At 27.6% G+C, this 20,998-nt stretch overlaps 1 protein-coding gene across 1 annotated transcript in view; it reads left to right on the top strand.

Moving 5' to 3' along the window:
• The first annotated feature begins 229 nt into the window (after positions 1-229).
• Positions 230-20,998, top strand: part of LOC107172933 (uncharacterized) — a 109,128-nt gene continuing 88,359 nt past the window's right edge. Inside the window, exons 1-2 of the mRNA XM_089227282.1 lie at positions 230-863; positions 20,370-20,402. The gene's annotated coding sequence lies outside the window, so the exon portion shown is untranslated. The remainder of the gene's footprint in view (positions 864-20,369; positions 20,403-20,998) is intronic.

Raw genomic sequence — 20,998 nt, 5'->3', positions numbered from 1 at the left:
CGCGCTAATGAGACACTCATTAAGTGTTCCAGCGTAATCCATGGTCGTCGTCCACCAGTAAAGTCGGCTGCGGCGTCGACGATGTGGCTGTTACCACCAGCGGCGGTGGTGGATGCTGTGGCACAACAATCGATGGGGGTCGATACGAGTAGCCATTTGCCATGCGCCACCGCTGCCGACATCGACGACGACGACCAAGGCGGCGCCGCCGCCACGGGCATCGCCACTGCAGCCGTAGCCACAAAAATACGCACGTAGTGTGTCAGTCAGTCGCGTACGTACGCCGGCGGCCGGTCCGTCTGTCGTGTCCGTCTGTGTGTCCACACGTTTCCGTGGCCGTGGTCGTCCGTTCATCCGTCCGTCCGCTGCGTCTACCAGCTAGCCAGTGTCCGCTGTCGTGTGTTTACAAAAAGCTTTCTTTTTTTTTGTTCTCGTTGCTACCATCGCCGTAGCATATTTTGAATTTTCTCGGTCTCGGCGCCATTCATTCCCTTGCCACCTGTTTGCCGAAAACGCGACGTGACGTGTTACTCGTCTGATCGTTTTATGCATTCTCTGTCGGTTTTCTTGTTCTGCGACTCTTCGAACGCCGACCGGTCCGCCACCGCATCCGAGTCTTCCGACCGCCGCACTCGATTCCGCCTTCAACGTGACCGTGGCCAGCGACTCGTCGTGATCTACAAAGAAGTTTTTCCGAGCACCGTTCCTCCCCTGTGACGTGTCGCGTGCCGTATCGTTGAAAGTTATAATTTTGTAAAATATTAGACTTATATACGACTTTCGATCAGTTCATTTTCAAGTCTTGTGTGTTTATAAGCGTTGCAGCAGCGTTATCGCAGAGCACTTCCATTTTCCGATGACATGTGAGTAATACATACGATAATTATTATAGTACCTAACTGATTAAGACCATAAGGTCCAACTCAATCATATGACCTTCAAAAGTTTTTATGCATACACCCCGCACAAGTCTGATTTAACGGTATAATATTTAATATGACAGCTCTACAATGACTACAATCATTTTAACACCATAATAATTTTTTGCTATTATTTTGTTTTGCATGACGTGCTCTTGAAATTCGTTTCTCCTCGATATCTCCGTTTGCCCAACCGGGTCTTATCATTTCTTTTATCCTTCTCAAGTCGATTCATTAATTAGTTGGACGATGTGCCACGTGACGCCTACATTCATATCACGATGATTGATTCCTTTTCTAAACCGTTAAGTCCTGGAAATTATTATATAATGAATAGGTACTATGAGTAATGGAGACTATCGTATTAATTGGTATTATTTTTATAATTTGTCACTTATCTTATGCGTTGTAGCTTAATATCACGTGGAATGTGCAGCTCTGTTATTCATAGCCAGCTAAAGAATGCATTATATTTTAATTTACGAAAATTCTAAAAAGTGCTAATTATCCTCATCGATGCAAATAGATATGGTTCATATTTATTACGTTGTAATACATGAAAAAAAGTTTTCTGTTAGGTTTTATTACAATATTGCGTATACCTAATATTGTTTTATCATCAATTGCCATCGCTATTACTATATTACATTAGCCGCTGTACTAATAATTTATAACGTTGAATAAATTGTTTATCTAAGTGCGTAGTGTAAAATATACATATTTATATACTGTATACTTTTGGTTTAAAACTGTATGGTATTATATATACCACTGCACTTATAATAATGTACTGCGATTATGGTTTAAAGGCCAGACCGGTACACTTATAAAGAAAAAGTGGGAACTTTTCTGGATACGAACTCGACGAGGCAGAAGTAAAAGTATCGGTAATACGCGTCTGCAGTGAACTTAGTGTGACAGAGACGAATACGTGGTATACTACAGTATAAAGCTTTCGAGCAACTATTTAATTGCGTATCGGGTAATCGCTAATAGTGTGTAAAATGGGAATCAATGAAAATGTTTCACTTGAATGCCTGTTCGATATCGAATTTATCTTAATACCGTCACATTTACAAGTAAATTATTAACATAAATTATTTATGTGTGACTTTAAATGCAATCGATAGAAGTTTTTAAAATCATTATGATAGCCACTATATTATGTGCCAAATTATTTATAAATTGTTCGCGCATATTATTTATTTACTGAATTTGACAACATTTCAAAGAAATAATAATTTATGGATTATAAATATAATATTTTAATAAGCTAATAGTTTTAATATTAATTTAAAAGCCAAAATTGTATAATAATAAGAATTACCTAATAAAGATTAGGTTCGTTTGCGGAAAATAATATGTTTCATCAAGTATAAATAAAATCTATAATGTGTTTACTTATCCAACAATACTTACACCAAGCTCAATTATTATCTCTTAACTCTAGTATTTTTCACATTTTTAATCAACGAATTTACATATTAAGTTTGGCCTTATTCTACTATAAAACGTTATTAAAAATAATTTTTTAACATAGAGTATTGCATTTTGTTTGCAAATATGACAATTTATTATATGACGTCTGAATTAGATTAAGTGCTTTAATTTTTGATTTTTAAAGATATGATTTTTTCTCTGATCGCATGTATATTGTATAATCTATACCTATAGTATATGATATTTATATATATATATATATATACAATATTTGTTTAGTGATAAGAAAATAAATTTAGTACTAAAATATTTTAATTCCATTGTCTATCGCAAAAAAAATAAAAATAAAAACGAATAAATTAAAATATTTGATGAAGAATTAAAATAATTTAAAAAACAAGTTGAAATATTTTTTTTTTATCATTATTTTTTTTTTTGTTATCAATACATTTTAAGACTATATAAAAACTTGTGTTTTTTGAATAATAATGTGTTTTATGATGCTATTTCTGAGTTAATACTTTTAAATTTAAGAAAAAAAATTATCAAATGTCTAAAAAAATCGAATGAAACAAAATTTCAATTTTTCATTGAATGTTACCCAGGATATCCTTGAGAGTTATCGCAGTGAGGTTCAGTTATCTGTTAATGGATTTTAGATAACAGTAAAATATTAATGACTTAGTTTTATAACTGTTTATCTAACTTAAACTTAAGTGTTTTAAATTTTAAATTAAATATTATTATAAAATATATTATATTATTATATTTTATGAAATTTATTGGAATAATACGTACTATGAGAATTATATTGTTATTGCGAATTTGCAAAGATTAAATTGCTATTATAAAATATTATTTGGTGAATAAATTAATTTGATTTGATAATATATCTTCGATAATTTTTTGTTTTTATTTCTATTTATTTTTGTTTAAATATATTCAATCTGTTTATAATAAAAAACAATAAGTAATAAGGATAACATAGAAAATATACAAACATGAATAATGTGAAGAGGAGACCGTTCAATAACAGAACCTCAGAAAATTTTTTCCCCAATTTTAGGAGATTTCTAGACCAACTTAGATAGTTATAAATATTGAAAAAGTTATATTACATTTTTATTTTCTATATTTGCTTAAGAAAAAATATATACCTCAATATTATAAGGCACCATTCTATTACTACTTGTTGCTGTTGCTGTAATATAGTCTAATACCTGAGTGAAAAATGCGTATTGCACAGTATAAAGATTTCCCCTGTTCTTCTTTATTATTCTAATAAAGCCTACATGAAATACAGTTCTAATTATATAAGATTACTTATTTTATCACTGCTAACTACCATTGTTATAATATTTAACTTAAGAATTTTTTTCTTACAATACTTAGAGATACATTGTTTATACGTAATTTTATGTAAATACTCTTTAATGTAACTAGGTACCTATATAAACATAGATAGGTATGTATATATAATTGTTTAACGCTATGTAGGAATAAATACAAACTAGGTATGCTTATAATTTATAATAATACGATTCTTGATTATAAATTTACTGTTTTAAATTAACATTACTGGCAAGGTACGTAATCAATCAAAACACAAATAATTGAAGTATAAATACTGATCAGTTATTGTTAATATTAGGTTGATAATATATGAAAATTAAGTATAGTTTTCATATCTAATGATTTGTGAGTAATAAATAGTTTCATTAATTAATGGAACAAAACATAAATTTATCAATTGGTTTAAACTTAAAAGAAATAACAATAATTTATTCATGTGAACAAAAAATTATTATTAGTATCGTCCTTCAGTGTTGTGTTATTTTTATGATGTTGTTATTTACTTGATGATATAGTAATTTTTATTATACAAATTAAAACTTGTCTAACTACTACTGTATTGAATTAATTTTTTTACAGTAATTCGCTAAAGGGAATATTTCATTCCAATTTCCATTCTTACGGTAAAAGTAAAATGAAGGTTCAACTATTAAATAACTTCAAAAAAAAAAAAAAAATTTTTGAAAATCAAAGATATTTCTCAAGAGTTGTTCGAATGATTTTGTCTAGCTTTTATACAACACAATGTGGAAAGCGTAGTATTCTGACCAGAAATGTTCATATTTCGTTTCTTGGAATGTATATGGTGTATGCATTTTACATATTTTATTTCCGAAAGAAACTTCGGGTGACATTTAAACTTTAATGTGGTATACAATTTTATTATTTCCGTGAGTTAGACGCGTGTTCTAAACGAACTAATGCGATAAATCAGAACAGCTGCTCTTTGACCCGTAAACACCAAATACTTACGAACCGAATATTTTCGTATGCGTTTGTTTTCATGGTAGGAAGTGGAGAAGTTATGGGGGGTGTAATTTAAAGCCAACGACTGTTTGTATCGCCCTGGAATTTCGTTTACCATTTAGATGTGTATGCCATTGTAAAGAGAGGACAGTCACACACGAATAGCCAGGATAAACAATAGGACCTGATATTTCTTATTCTGGCTATTCATCCAATCTATTCTTCAGATTTCTCTTTTTTTCGAAATTGTTTTACCATTTAGGGAGATATAGATGAGGGCATTTGGTCGTTTGGAGTGGTTCTTCTCGAAATCTGGTAATAAAAAATGGCGATAAAATATTTATTGTCTACAGGCATTTAGCATTGGTGCGTTTGTATTTTCTATAAATTTCATGTAAGTAAAATTAAATATTTGATTTAATACACATAACACATAAGTAATATAATATTCGAATAGCTAACATTGTACATTTAATAAAATATAAAAGTAATACGTTTAACAAAATGTAATTTGTAATTTTTAAGTTTTTAATTATTTTTTGTTGTAGATTCAAAACATTTACAATAGTTGTATACAATATACAATTCATATCATATTAATATTTAAGTATAATAATTAATATTATTATATAATATAATTTTTAAAGATGTGGAATGTGTATATATTATAAAAAATTGATTTTATTTAACGAGATAAAAGAAAATTTATTTTTAGCTGAATATGTTTTTGTAGATTAGGTTAAAAATCTAAATAGTTATTATAGAGTTGCTTTAACTATAACAGACAACATTTATACATTTTAATAATTTTTTTTTGAATTATGCTTCCGCGTTTTAAATAATATATTTATCATAATAATATTGAACAAAGGCGTTTAGAAATCCATTATTATATTGTTCATAAATAAATTACTTAGTTTTAAGTTCATCATATTACATCAACTAATGATATCGATATGGTCAGTTTTAACATTTTGAGATTTTTCATTCTGACATTGGATACAAATATATAATATTCTAATAAGTCTAAATAATTATAAAAAAAAATTTAAAATACAGTTTATAACTAGAAAGTGATCCATTTCCATAGAGTATTAAAAATATTATAATTAATGAGTTTTTAAAACTATTGTGAATGATGAACATTATACTCCATAAGAAATAATATAGTATTTATATTTGTTAAATGATTGTTTTATAATTTGATAAGTACTTATATTAAGATATATTAATTTCATAAAATATTGTTTTTCAGTAACTCAAATTAAACTAAGCTAAATTTTCAACTATAACATACCTAATACAGAAATTAATATAGACCATTAATTACACCATTAATAGTTAAAACAAAGATTAAATTAATTGTTTAGTTAATTTTTAACTATACAATAAAATAATACCTTTTTTAAATGATTACAATATAAATTAACTGTAGATTTTATAGGATGTATAAGTTACAATTTTTAAAAATTATAAATAAGCAATTATTTTCACCAAAAAGAAATCACAACGAGTAAAATTTATCATCATCATCATCCTATTCGGATGAGAATTTTAAAAATACAATATTTTAATGTATTGAATAACCAATATTTAAGACATTAAATAACTTTATGGTGTTCATAATTTACTTTTAAGTAAGTTTTTAATGAGAACATTAATTTTAGAATTACAATGATTTTTCCATCTAATTATAATTGACTAAGTTGTAATTGAATGCTTCTAGAAATATTTTTTATTTGAATTGTTTTTTTAGTACATTTTCGCAATTTTGTATTTTTGATCAAACGTGTGCAACAATGAATTTAAAAATGTGGTCATTTTTTGATATAATATGAGATATAAGTTGTTTTGATAGTTTAGTTAGTTACAAAATAAATACTCAAAAACCTCTTTAAAAATCAAAAACATAAATATTTGTCGAGTAAATGTGTGTAACAGCTGTAAATCATATCCCCAAAAATTAGTACTAGAAATAAATGAGATTTTATCTGTAAATGACTATCATTAAGCCTACACAGACGTTTTTAATATGCTATGTTATTTTTGTCATGTTAGGTTTACATACCTAATCTTTTTTTTTATTTCTGTTATACAGTTTCTTATTTCATTAAGAACTTTAAATATTTTTATGAAAAATTATTATTCCAGTACAAGTTTATTTTATAGTAAATAACCAAATTGGTTATGCAATTTGGTTATAATTGTTTTGGGTTTTTTATACCAAAATACGATTTAAATACATGGTTTTGGCAGACAGTCATATAACCTGTCACAAAAGATTTTGAAATATGATCTAGTTGAGAGTTGAGTAGGGGAGAGAGTTATTTTTTTCGTGTTTATTTCCTTTGGGATTTCGAATATAAAACTTCATAAGTCCTTCACATCTTCGTTGCGTAAATTGTCTACGATCCACACAAATAAGATCTACAATTATGTTTTGTATATTTTTAATTTAAATTTGATTTGTATGTACCTATATTTTAAAATCTGGGTTTTACATTCCTTAAACTATATTAATAAGTTTAGTGGTAAAAGAATTCTATCTTTGTTTTAAACAACTTATTTAATTTTAATGTTGTACTTATTTTGTTGTTTAAACAAAAAATATTGTATACATTTTTCATTTAATTATAATAACAAAATAAATTCCACATTTTTCTTAACCATTTGAATAACCAACAATATTATGAAATAAAGTACTTTAATTCTATCGTTTTTGTAAACGTTTTTAATAAACATTTCCATAAGCATAATATTTTGAAAGTACCTATCAAAATAAAATTTTTTTTTTTTCACATGGCCATCATTTTTGTATGATTTGAATTAAATATTTTCTTTGTTTAAATGTAGTATTACTTCGGACATTTTGTTAGTAAGTTATTGAATTGTACGAGTTGATAAAATATTTATTATATTCTGAGTTATGAAAAACCATTTAGTTTAACTTGATAAGAAAACCTAAACTAATGGTCATTAAAAATTACACATTGTGGTCGAATTATCGATAAGATATATGTCCCAGGCAAGAGTATGTCTTCACGTGCCAAGTTTTCTCCTCATAGACATATATCTTCCTTAAACTAATATGACGTGTTCTGTAGGGTGCAGAATACAGATCACGAGAAAGATTTAATATTTTTTTTTATCCTGTTTTTTGTTTGTTTGTGTGGGAATGTAGTTTTTATACTTTACAAATGAAAAAAAGTGTGAAAATGCCAATAAAAGTCTAACGGCTCGTTGCACATACCCATTGTATAAACTAAACAACAATGTGAGGTTATATCAGAATTTTAAGTTCTGAAGTGTTGCAAGAAAAGTTTTATTTTTATACCTCAATATTAGGTACCTAATCGTATGTAGATATAAACAATATAAAATGAAAATGCTTGAGATTGCTGTTAAGAAAAGTCAAGATTATAAATTCAATATTATTATTAATATTACTAATTAAAATACATGTAAAATAATACAAGTTTATGAAAATATTAATAATAATCAAACTTAAGTGAGTAAAATTACATATTATCAGGTTTTAAATTATTTATATTTATATTTTAATATCGTGCGAGCAATCGTACCGCCACATTTTTAAGACACGGCTGCAATCCCGATTATCTACGTAATTATAAATCATTATAATTGCCTAATAGCCGTCGCGTTATCACGCACGCTGCGCAGTGGAGGGAGTGCGACCTTTATCCACGAGATAAATATGCCACCATTGCCAAATTAAGTTAAATCAAATGGTAAAAATAAAAATACTATTATTAAAAAAAAACAACTAATATACAGGAAGCTCACCTAAATAAACGTACAAATATTTCTGGCTTGAACACTTTACCTCTCTAAACAAATTAAAATAGTTTAAATAACGATGACTTGAAACAACTGACTGGTGACTGGGAAAAGAAACCACTCAAGATCCTCAAAGTCTAACTCTCAAACTAACATACAAAAAACATCAAAACTAAAAAAAATATTTATAACAAGAAATTGGTTTGAAGTCCTATCGCTGAATCAATTGAAGTCGACACAACCGCATCAAACCCAATTCCTGAAACAATCATCCCCGAATCAAACTCATAATGGTCAAAAGAATTTTAGACTTTGTAAGCTTACGTATAGAACTCATAGACCTCGTTGGTGCTGAAAACTTCACTTTTAAGTCGAGCATTAACAATCTCAAAATCCAAATGAAAAATCCAGAATCCTACAGAGCAATCATTCACTTCCTCTAAGAGGACGAAGCAGAAGTTCACACCTTTCAAATGCAAGAACACAAAGCCTACCGTATAGTAATCAGATACCTCCACCCAACAACCAACACAGCAGAAATAAGAACAGCCTTAAAAGAAATCTGCTGTCAAGTACGCCAAATCACAAATGCCTTACATAAATACATAAATCTACAAAAATAAACCTACCTATATTTTTCGTCGACCTAGAACCTTCTTAATTAAATAAAGACATCTTTCATGTATCAGTGACTTCTAAGCTCTTATAAATCCACTCCTCTTCCTTCTTATAACAGTTCTAGCTAAACTTGCAGTACAAAATGGCAAATAATACCTCAACTTCTAAATAATTGTTAGTTCTCCTTTGGAGCATTCCATTGGTATTCATAATCATACAGCCGATCTTTCACTTACACTACACGATAAAAGCATTGACATAGTACTCAAATTCGAAACACATCTTACTAATCTGCGGATGGAACCGCACACGGAGGGTGGCAATAATAATCAGATCCACAATTCTTTTTCACAACGTCTTCTCTCAACTAAGTGAACCCCACATACAATCCTTCACCATACAAATAACATTAGATCATTCCCATATCTCTATCTCTGCAGTATACTGCCCCCCTAACAAAATAATCTCACCAATATTAGTTGAGCAATTTTTCAACACCCTCAAAAACCAATTTATTGCAGGAATTAACCTTAATGCAATACATACTCAATGGGAATGTCACTCAAACTCACCCAGAGGTAATTCTCTAAGACAGGTTTGCATCTCCAAAAAATACTCAATAATTTCTCTCCCCCCCAAAACCCCACATATTGGCCAACTTCACCACGGAAACAACCAGATATCCTTGATATATTTGTCTATAAAATACCGAACATATTTAACACTAGCATAGACAATCTATCAAGTCCCCACTCAGACCACTTACCAGTACTTCTCTAGCTAATCAATGGAATAATAAACTTGGAAAAATTTCAATTGACACATTAACTTAAAATCCTCAAACGAACTTGAGGAATCAATTCAACATCTAACATCATCAATATAAAACGTAGCATGGTCCCCGTGTAAACCAAAATAACAATCAAAATAATTTCTTACTGCCTGCCTATTTAAGATCTCTTATTGTTCAAAAATGTCGAGCTAGAACAACTTGGCAGAGAACAAAATATCCCAACGATAAAACTAACCATAATAACTTATGCACTCTGCTTAAAGACAAATGGCCAAACAACGCTCTGAAGACTTCACTAAACAACAAACCAGTCTCCTCTCTGAAAAAGACTTTGGTGGTTCACTTTGAAAAACAACCAGGAAAATCCTAAAAATTAAAACAATATTATTTCCAATTAAAAAATCTGATGGCAGTCTTGCAATAAATGACAAAGAAAAAGCAGAAACACACAGACAGCACCTCTCTGAAGTCATTACTCTTTAGAGAACATCATTCAACTATCCACCAAATACACCGTCTGGCTGATACTATCGCCTGTTCCCTAGAAAAGAAACTTTACACTTTAGCAGTGTTTCTTGTATTTCACAAGCCTTTGACAAAGTCTGGCACCCTGGCCTTTTTTTTCAAATTAAATTCCTTTTTACCAAAATACTCTAATTATTGCCCAATATGCTGACGACAAAGTAATATACTTCTACCATACCGACCCGGGCTTAGTTTCTACCTCTCTCCAAAACTAATTGAATGACCTATCACACTAGTACTTTCACTGGAATGTCAAAATAAATAAAACCAAATCTGTATACACTACCTTTACTCTCCGTCACTGCTCGTCCTTGGTAAGTTACTATAGGCTATTGTCCGCTTATAAATCATAAATTAGTTTATAGCTGAAGTAAATTAATTTTTTCTATACATTTATTATACTATAAACTATTTAACTGATATTATATTATGTGCATTAGCATCCATGACATTAAATAACAAAGATAGCGTTTTATAAAATGGTAGAGTTTTGGTAGATAGATGCATAATATAACAAGAATATTAGAAAATTTATAAAAACTTAAACCGTTTTTAAAATATTATGTCAAAAACTGCTAAAGTCAATAAATCAACATTAATTAATAAAATATTTGAAAATAAACATAGTTAGATATTTTTTGATGCCCTGAGTTATTTGAGTGTCTATAATAATAATTGTTTTTATAATTTTGATAAATGTTTAAATATGTGATTATAAAGTTTTCACCATGCTGTAAAAATGAGATAACAAACTAAGAAAAAAACAGTTCGTTTTTGACTCCGTCAACAAAATGAAATCTTAAAAATCCAAACTGGGACTCGGATAAAAATGAATATGAACTATCTCATAACCCTTTTAATTTAAATATAAATATTAACTAATTAAAAATAGACTCAATAATCACAAAATTTACAAACATTATTATAGATGCATCTAACTTATCAATTGGACTAAAAACATGCCAAAACACCAAAAAAAACAGTAGCATGGTGGAATAAAGAATGCCAAGAGGCTATTCAAATCTATAAAAAAAAGCCTTAACCAATATGAAAAAACTAAATCTACCATAGACCACACCCAATTTAAAAAAAACCAGAGCGATATCGCATTTTATCAAAAAAAAGGCAAAACTCTTTCTTGGCAAAATTTTACTTCAAGTATAAAACACAAAATTCCTCCAATTATGGAAAAATATAATATATATATATATAATATATTATATTATAATTATATATTTAATTATATATTATAATATATTATAATATAAATTCTATATGAGGCAATCAATACATCACCTTGTCCGAATCTCATTTATACAATCAAGAAAAAATAATATCAACTCAAAATTCCACCGAATCGTTCGCACACTTTTTTCATTAATAAATGATTTCAATAATAATGACGAAAATTACAATTCCGACTTCATCATCCTCAGAAACCTTTCCCATGACATTCCCGTATCACTTTCCAACTAAAATAATGTAGCCTTCAACAAATATTTCGATAATTCTGAACTACTTACAGCACTGCAAAGTTCAGCTTTAGCTTTAGCATAGTAATAGCCCTGGAGCGGAAAACATTCTATACATTGTTATAAAAAATCTGCCACTTATGGGACTCAAAATTTTCCTCTAAATATACAATATGATATGAACCCAGGGGATTTTTCCAAATCAATGGCGCAACGCATATATAATATTCATCCTCAAAACGAACAAAAGCGAATTCGACATAGAACTACATACCGATATCATTGATTGGTACTCTAAGCAAACTCGTTGAAAAAATAATAAAAAAACGTTTAATATGGTTCTTAGAATCATCCAAATTAATCATCAAAGAGCAATGCGAGTTTAGAAAAAATCACTCAACGATAGATGCTTTATCTACGTTACACATCAACATTAGCTTTGCATTCAGACGCAACTAGCATCTAATCATAATATCATTGAACATTTCAAAAGCGTATTACACTGTCTGGAAAAAAAGAGTGCTAACAATACTCCATTTGTGGAATATTAACTTAAACCTCTTCAACATTATTAAAAACCTCCTAACAGACCGAACATTAAAACAAATGTAAAAATCTATGATAAGATCTCATCTACACACTCCATTAATAATGGACTCCCTCAAGGGTTTGTACTCAGTGTCACATCTTTTCTGGTAACCATAAATGACATGCAAACGCCTTTCCAATCCTGTAAAATATACTCTTTTCGCTGATGACTGTAACATCTACTGCAGTGAGTCACAAATCAAAAGTTTAACCCACTTTCTGCAACAAGCACTTAATTCTCTCTCCAAATGGTTTTCAGAAATCGGCTTCAGTTTTTCTTCCACTCAATGCATCTTAAAAAAAAAATTATCCTCAACCATCAATAAACTTAATAAATATTCAAATTTCTTCTCCAAATAGTATTCGTGTCCTAGGGTTAGCTCATTTGAAAAAACTAAAAACTGATTAAAGACGATCAAAATACTCGGAAACAGCACCTGGGGATTTGAGACACAAAGAGCCTTATCACAATTTATAAACCTCTTATACTATCATCAATTGACTATAGAGACATCATATACAATTCAGCAAAAAAAAAAAAAAAATCTAAATACTCTGGATTCTATCCACAATCAAGGCATTCGCTTGATCATTAGAGCCTTCAGGACGAGTCTTGTAGACAATATAATCTCTTACGCAAGAGAACCGCTTCCCCCTACTATAGACGCCATAGTCCCTTTCTAAAATATGTGACTAAAATTAAAAATCTGGCTAATCACATAACTGAAAATATCCACAGCCCTCAATATACTGCCCCCCTGAAGCACAATACTCGAAAATTTAAAAATAATCAGCGATGACTTAGAACTCCAATCACAATCTCTAAACAAAATTTAGCCTCCACTCTCTCCATAGATCTGGTTGCCAAAAATCAACACGCATTTAGCCGAATAGTGAAAACATAATAAAAATAATCGAATCATACTAACTATTTTTCAGAAATAATATCGAAACAATTTCCAAACTAGACACAAATAGATGCTTCCAAAAGTAAAAATAATAGATTGGGCATCTCTGTAATCACAGATTGGGAGAAACATTTTTTGAAACTACCGTTGACCTTTACTATATACACAGCTGAAACTCATGCTATTTACCAAGCAATATTAATCATCTCATCTTCAAACTCTACAAACTGCCACATTGTTACCAGGTACTTTTTGAATGCCCACACTGCAATCTTCAACCCCTACCCGAAAACCGAAATTATCCAATACATTCAGAAATTATTATCTGAAATATACAACCCCACATGTTTCATGTGGGTCCTCTCACACATTACGATACCCGCAAACGAAAAAGCAGACACACCATTTAAACTATATGTTTTATATTATATATCAAATATTAACTTTATACTAAATATAAGTTAATAAACTATAGTGAATAATGGTAAAACTAAGAATTTATATACTTTAGTTAATGTATTGTAAAATTGATATTTTTATTTGATATTCTTTCTACTGAATTCTAATACAGTAGGGTCTCGATAATCCGAAAACAGGCTAATCCAAAAGACGTGGTAATTCGAACGGGCTTGAGAATTATCTTATCGCCATATTATTTACATATGTATGTATTTATAAATAATATTTTCCTGTAGTAAAATTTTTCAATTATGTGGAATAAGGCTACTAATCCATAATGGGAATCAATGAACAAAAAAAAAATCAATATTTTAAATAGTAAAATAATATAATACTCATAATTATATTAATATTTTTATATATTCATTGTCTTTTGAAATTATTAGTTTTTACACGATTAATACAAATAAAAATAAAATTTCATATTTTAAATTACAATAAAATTAATGTTTTTTTTAAAGCTATAGGTAATCTGAACAAATCGCTAATCCGAACAACCCATTTCCCCAATCTCGTTCGGATTATCAAGACCTATTGTAATTGTATAATGAGATATTAAAAACAACATTGATTAACAGAGTTTTTAAAATAATAAACACCACTATATAAATATATGTATACAAAAAACTATTTTTATGTTACAGAAATTTTGTTAATATAATTACAGTTGAGATATTATGATAATAATTATGTTATTTCTTATCTTTATTATCATATATTTTTAAACAAATATAACACAATTATTTAAATATTAGTATGTTTATGTTTAAATAAATATTTCAATTAAATACTTATACCTACTACAAGAATAATTATATTTATATAAATATTAATTATATACAAAAAGTTTATTAACTTGTATTAAGTTAAAAAAAAATGTTTATGAAAAATACATTTGAATAAATGTAGAAAAACATGATGTGTCTGCATGCTATATTAAGTTATAAAATTGAAAAAATGGTATACAGCATCACGTAACTTATAACAAGTTGGTATTATGTAGGCTAATATATCCAAACTTTAGTTAAAACTTTTGATTTGTTTAATCTAAAAAGTTATCTATATGTTTATGGCCTTACCAATATTTCCGTAGTCACGTTAGTTATATAGAGTGGAGTCGTGAGGATAAATTCGATTTTGAAACGTTCACCTTGTGTGGATAGGGTAAGGCTATTATTTTCGACAAGAAAAGTTGGCCTCGTTGTCACCACCATCCACGTTTATTTCATTTCATTCTTTGACCTTTTATTCGGTAATAGGAAAACTGGCGATAGAGGTAATGGATCGGAGAGGAGTATGAGGAAAAAAGTTTTGCCATTATGACTCGGTGGCTATGGCAGTAAAAGATAAACCAATATTAATTTTTATTTACTGCTTGTGCAAGAAAATTCGGATAACTATCTGTTAGAAAGATAGTAAAAGATTCATTGTGCTGAATTTTATAAGAATTTGCGCATTAAGATGATAATGTTTGTTATATTAGTGATATATTAAGGATAACTAAATTAAAGCTTTATTTAAAAATTGAATCAATATAATTTTGATTTTCACCTATTTCTAGAGTACTAGTGACTCCCATAGTTCCATATTTATCTTAATATACAATTTCAACCTCAACCACGTATAAAAGTGGCAGTTAATTATTTTTAAAATTTTTTATTATTCATTGTAGTATAAAAAATAAAACACTATTATAAACGATGAAATGTAAATATGCAATGAAAATACCAATAATATAAATAATATTTTGTTTTAATAAATAAAGCGAACTAATTTATGTTTAGTTCGTTTTTTTAATATTAAGTCGGAAGTTTATTTCATATTTTTAGAAAATGGGCAGAGCTAGAATTTGATATAAATATTTATTTAAATGAATTCATCGATTGGTTGTTTAAACAAGAGATTGATTTGTAATTTCTTAGAATTTTATCATTTTTTGCTCTCTTGTCATTATAAATGTATTTATATTTCTTAGTATTTGACATTAAAATTATGATATATATTTCTTCCCACTATCTCGAACTTATTTAGGTAGGATATTAACATAAATTTGCATGTCGACTATAGAAATCTGTACGTTATATATTTATTAAAATAAAAATCTTTAAATGATAGTTTGTTTTTTTTTTAGCAATGTTTATAAAATTCATAAATTATAAATTTATATAAACTTTATACCTACTAAAATACCATTGAGAGCTTGGGAATAAAGTTCTCTGGAACTCAATCTCCGAATTTTTTTTACATATGTTTTTTTATTGTTAGTAAAGCCATATAAATTCATATGATTGGTACAAATAACTAAATACATTTGTCCTAACTATTAGCTATACGATAATACCTTTAAACGTTTATTATAGAAAATATTATGCTGAAATAGAATAATATGAGACTAAAAGTATACATTTTTCAAGTATGTAGTTAACTTTATATGAGTCTTATTTAGTTACGGATCAATATTGTAATAATTTATTTAGCACGTTATTTAATTTCCGATGGACTTCATAACTATTGTATTGGCATGACACATAAAGCATAAAACAGTGTCCATTTCATACATTGACATAAGGAGAGTTAAAATTTATTTTGTATTAAGGCTGAGTTATAAAATATTTAATAATGCACATTTTAATTTTAATCAGTTTCTTGCCATGCATGATTTTAGATTATAAAATAAATTGCTTAAAACAAGATAGTTGAAAATAAATTCTTTATTTAATACTCTAATGCCGTTTTAAAATGTTAAGTTTAAAGATTATAATTATTTTATATTATATCACGTTATTATTCTTATATTTTGCTTTTGGTATTTCAACTATTTTTAATCGTAGTCAAATAATAATAGCTAGTGATATTCTATTTAAGTTGTAGTTTGATGAATTTTAAATAATAATTTATTAATTATATAATTAATAGTATGCAAATTCTCAATCAATAATAATTCATTTGTCTTAAGATGTAGCTTATCAAAATTTGGTTTTTAATAATTGCACTTACGACCTTAAATTCTCTTATACTTTATTAATATTTAATAAAAATCAGTTGTATAGTACTAGATACACTTTCAATAATTATTTTTATTAAAAATACAAATTGATTACTTATATGTAATTTTATATCAAATTCAAATTAATTATTTATAATTACAGATTTAACTTATGTGTATTTATATTGAACTTAAACTTTATTAAAATCAAAATAAAATATTAGTGTCTATTATTATTAATTTAATAAGAATACATCATTAATTTTTATTTATGTACAATGTGAATGATAGTTGGAGTTATAAAATTAACACAATATACATATAACATTTGTAGAGAAAATAAAATTATGTAATGGCGTACATTTATTTAATATTATCTAGACATGTGGTTAAACATTATTTCATTACTTCGCATAAAACTTTGTGTTAATAATACATTTTGGTAGAATTATCCTGAGGATAGTTAAATAATAATTGAATATTTAAGTGTCAAGGTAGGTACTTATATTATATAGATGTGACAACATCGTATAAATGTATGTATCACATAATAATTTAGTACCTATTATATTTGAAAGTGGATGAAAAAGTGACTAATTTAAATGTCAGTTTTTAATATAAAATTGTTTATGAGAAATTAATTAAATGTTTGCATTTCTAATAAAATGTTTTTTTAATCTTCACATAATTGAATTATAGGTTATACGTTATTAAATTATTATGTATAGAATAATTATTATGTTTATACAAAATTCTACTTAAATATAAATACTGTACAATGGGATTTCAATTCTTTTTTACATTTTATCGGACATTAGTAGGTTTATTTTGTTATACTGAATTACAGATTAATAGTTATTGTATTTAATTATTATTTTTTTACATACCTAAAATTATACAAATTCTTATGAAAAAAGTTTATTTTATTTTATCGTATCTTTATCAGATCCCGTCGGCCGTCAGCATTTTATTCAATGGAATATGTATTCATCATATACAGAAACATTTAAGTATAGTAGTTCAGAATAAAATAATACCGGATTCGGCAACGCTATAAAGTTTACTTTTTGTCAAAAAGCTGAAATAAAAAAGGTTCAAATAAGCCATTTTATATGCAGGGAGACGCAGTGTACATTGATAAATATTTAAATAAATTCTCTTAAATCAAAAACAAATATTTTTTGGTGTACAATATGATAAGATCACATTGATAAACTGAATGTATTGAATATTAATGTATGCATAATATTTATAATCGATCGTTTTCTTAATCTTGTGTGTGGCAAGATTTATCAGGATTATTCTACAATACATTCATTGTGTTTATATTTTAAAAGTGCCAATTTATCGTGTAATTGAGTTTATTTTAAACATAATATTATAATCATATTCAGTTTTTGTAATGCATAATAGCACTACAAATCATGGACGAAAGCAGACAAATTATTTCTCTAGATGAACGATAGTGGTGAATATTTATTTTAAACGGTGATTTACAATGCACGATTCATGGCCAGAATTGGCATACTTACCCTCGACAATACACGTAGGAAAAATTCGAATCAGTATACAGATATTACAAATATTACATAAGATATTGACGAGTTCGGGGACAGAATTTTTTTTTGTAGGAGGGGGGTTTGTTGTTTGAACGAGTTGCTTTGCATACATTCATGTTTATAAGTATTCAAAAACATTTGATTCACATACAATTAGTTATATTTGTGTATTTATAATTATTCATTCTCATCGAATGTATTGATATATTAAAAAACATATAGTGTGAGTCTTGCTATTTATCTTATTGAGTTGTAATAATTGTGGTATGAAGAACAAACTAACGCAACAAAAGCTATGGTTACAGCAAAAAACATGATGGTCTACTGTCTAACCGAGTTTGTGATTTTACATAACTACAATTTATTACATTGTTTTTTTTTTTAACTAGCTCTTAACTATGCTTTAAACAAATTAAACCTTATATAATTTTTAAAATTCTAAATAAAATGTAATAAATTAAAATATTTCTATTTGTAGAACTTAGATTTTTATGTAACTCATGAACAAAAATTAATTTTGTTTTTTTTATTTAGTGTAACTAGGTGTAGCTAAGAAGTAAGAAATAGGTACGTAAAATGTTATTAACAACAAATGATGCGGTTACTACGAAAACAGTTATAATTAAAAATAACAATATCTCAACAAGTCATTTAAATTATTTATCATGCGGTTATATCTTAGAAAAGGATTTTTTAAAGTGGGTAGTTACATTTAATTAATTAAGAAACTGTAAACTTAATCATCAAAGTTGAATTGATGGAGTTTAATGATAGCTAGATAGCTAATGAATGGAGTTTTAAAAATTATTCAATTTTATGGTAATCATCTTATCCGCCTGTCGTTTAATTTGAAAAATGCTTTGTTATCGAACAAATTGCAGTAGGAACGTGTGAAAACGTCCAAAGCATGATATTCAATGAATTGTGCTTTATTTGATTAATATACTTATTCGTGGTAACTTTAACTTATTAATCTAAATATGGTATAACAGTTAATACTTATCCACATTTGTTATTATGAGTATTGAATAAGTGCCAATAACATGAACTATCTTTATACAATTTTTAACTTACGGATATCTGAAAAACTATGCAATCAAAATATTTTTGGCAATGGTTAGCAATAGTTGGCAGAAAAGTATTTTGTGAAACCGTTAAAATTACTAAATAGGGTTTCAAGTAGGTAGATAATTTATTTCATTAATGAACCAACTGTATATTTTAAATAGTAACTATTAAGCACATTGCATAATATATAAATTTATATAGTTGTCGAGAACATATTAAGTATATAATATGTTATGTGCAGTTAATGAAATTGTATAAAATATATTATGTTTGATAAAAAAAAAGAAATTGCTGATGACTTGAATATTAGACCATATGATGGTCGAATGTTAAACATTTATTTTTAAATGTTGTATACCTAATTGGTAGTGAAAATTTAATGAATCATTAAAGTTTTAAAGTTTTATTCAAATAAAATATAATCATACATTTTATAATAATTTGTTATTGAATTTTCGATTGAAGAATGATAAATTTACCATGGCCTAATAAAGTCGTAGTTTTTTTTGCTACCATTTTTATTTAGGCGCACATTGATTTTTAATCATTTTTGATATACGAAGATACATGCCTCATTCTCAGTGCCGTAACTAGGCATTGGGCAAGGTGGGCGGTGGCCAAGGGCGCAGTTTAAAATGATCGCGCTAGGGGCGTAATTTTTATTTCATATAATAAATACTAAAAATTCATTATTAATTTATAACATTAGTTGCCAAGGGCGCACATAAAGCTAGTTACGGCACTGCTCATTCTCTAGACAGTTTTCTGTCTAACAAGGGACATACTATGCCATGACTGTGTTTGGAGGTGTCACTTTTATCCAATCGGCCACCCTTTGGTTATAGTGTTCATTCAACATTGTGGAATTTTATTCATACATGAATAATAAAATTAATGATTTTGAATTATGTTTTAGGTGGTTTTTACTTTGATATCTACTCTTCGGTTGGTAAGTACATTTCGATTATACAGCTTTTAAAATTTTTAGAAAATGGATTTTGATTAAATTTCTTTTGGAAACAATATTCCATTAATATTTTATTGGAAGCTACTGGTAAATTAACCATAACAAAATATACAGCCATTACCTATATGGTATACTTTTTCAATCATTAGATGCATACTTTGTACACGTTTGAATGTTTAATAGTATATTAATTAATGTAAATGATTAATTTATTAGTCTAACAAAACACTATATTATTCGTGAGTTAGGTAGTTCAATTGTTTGAATAATAATAATTTAGAACAATTTAAATTGAATTACCAATAATATGGTTATATGATTATAACTTACTCCTTGAGTGATGGATTTATTATCATTTTCATATTGTTTTGATAAAATTATACCAGAAACATGATATAAATCATCCAAAGTAAAATTAAATATAAAATGTGAATCAAAAATTCTACATACATTTTATTTCAAATACAAGCCAAAATATCATCACTGGAATAAGGTTTCATTAAGTAAGTCATAAAAAAAAGTAAACCTATACAGAAATTAGATGGTATATATTTTTAAAATAAAATAAATACAATATT

The sequence above is a fragment of the Diuraphis noxia genome, unplaced genomic scaffold, assembly GCF_037042655.1.
Source record: "Diuraphis noxia isolate RWA-SAM2 unplaced genomic scaffold, SU_Dnox_SAM2 contig0004, whole genome shotgun sequence".
Lineage (NCBI taxonomy): Eukaryota > Metazoa > Arthropoda > Insecta > Hemiptera > Aphididae > Diuraphis > Diuraphis noxia.
The sequence above is the reverse complement of the archived record's forward strand: the minus strand, read 5'-3'. Positions and strand labels throughout refer to the sequence as shown.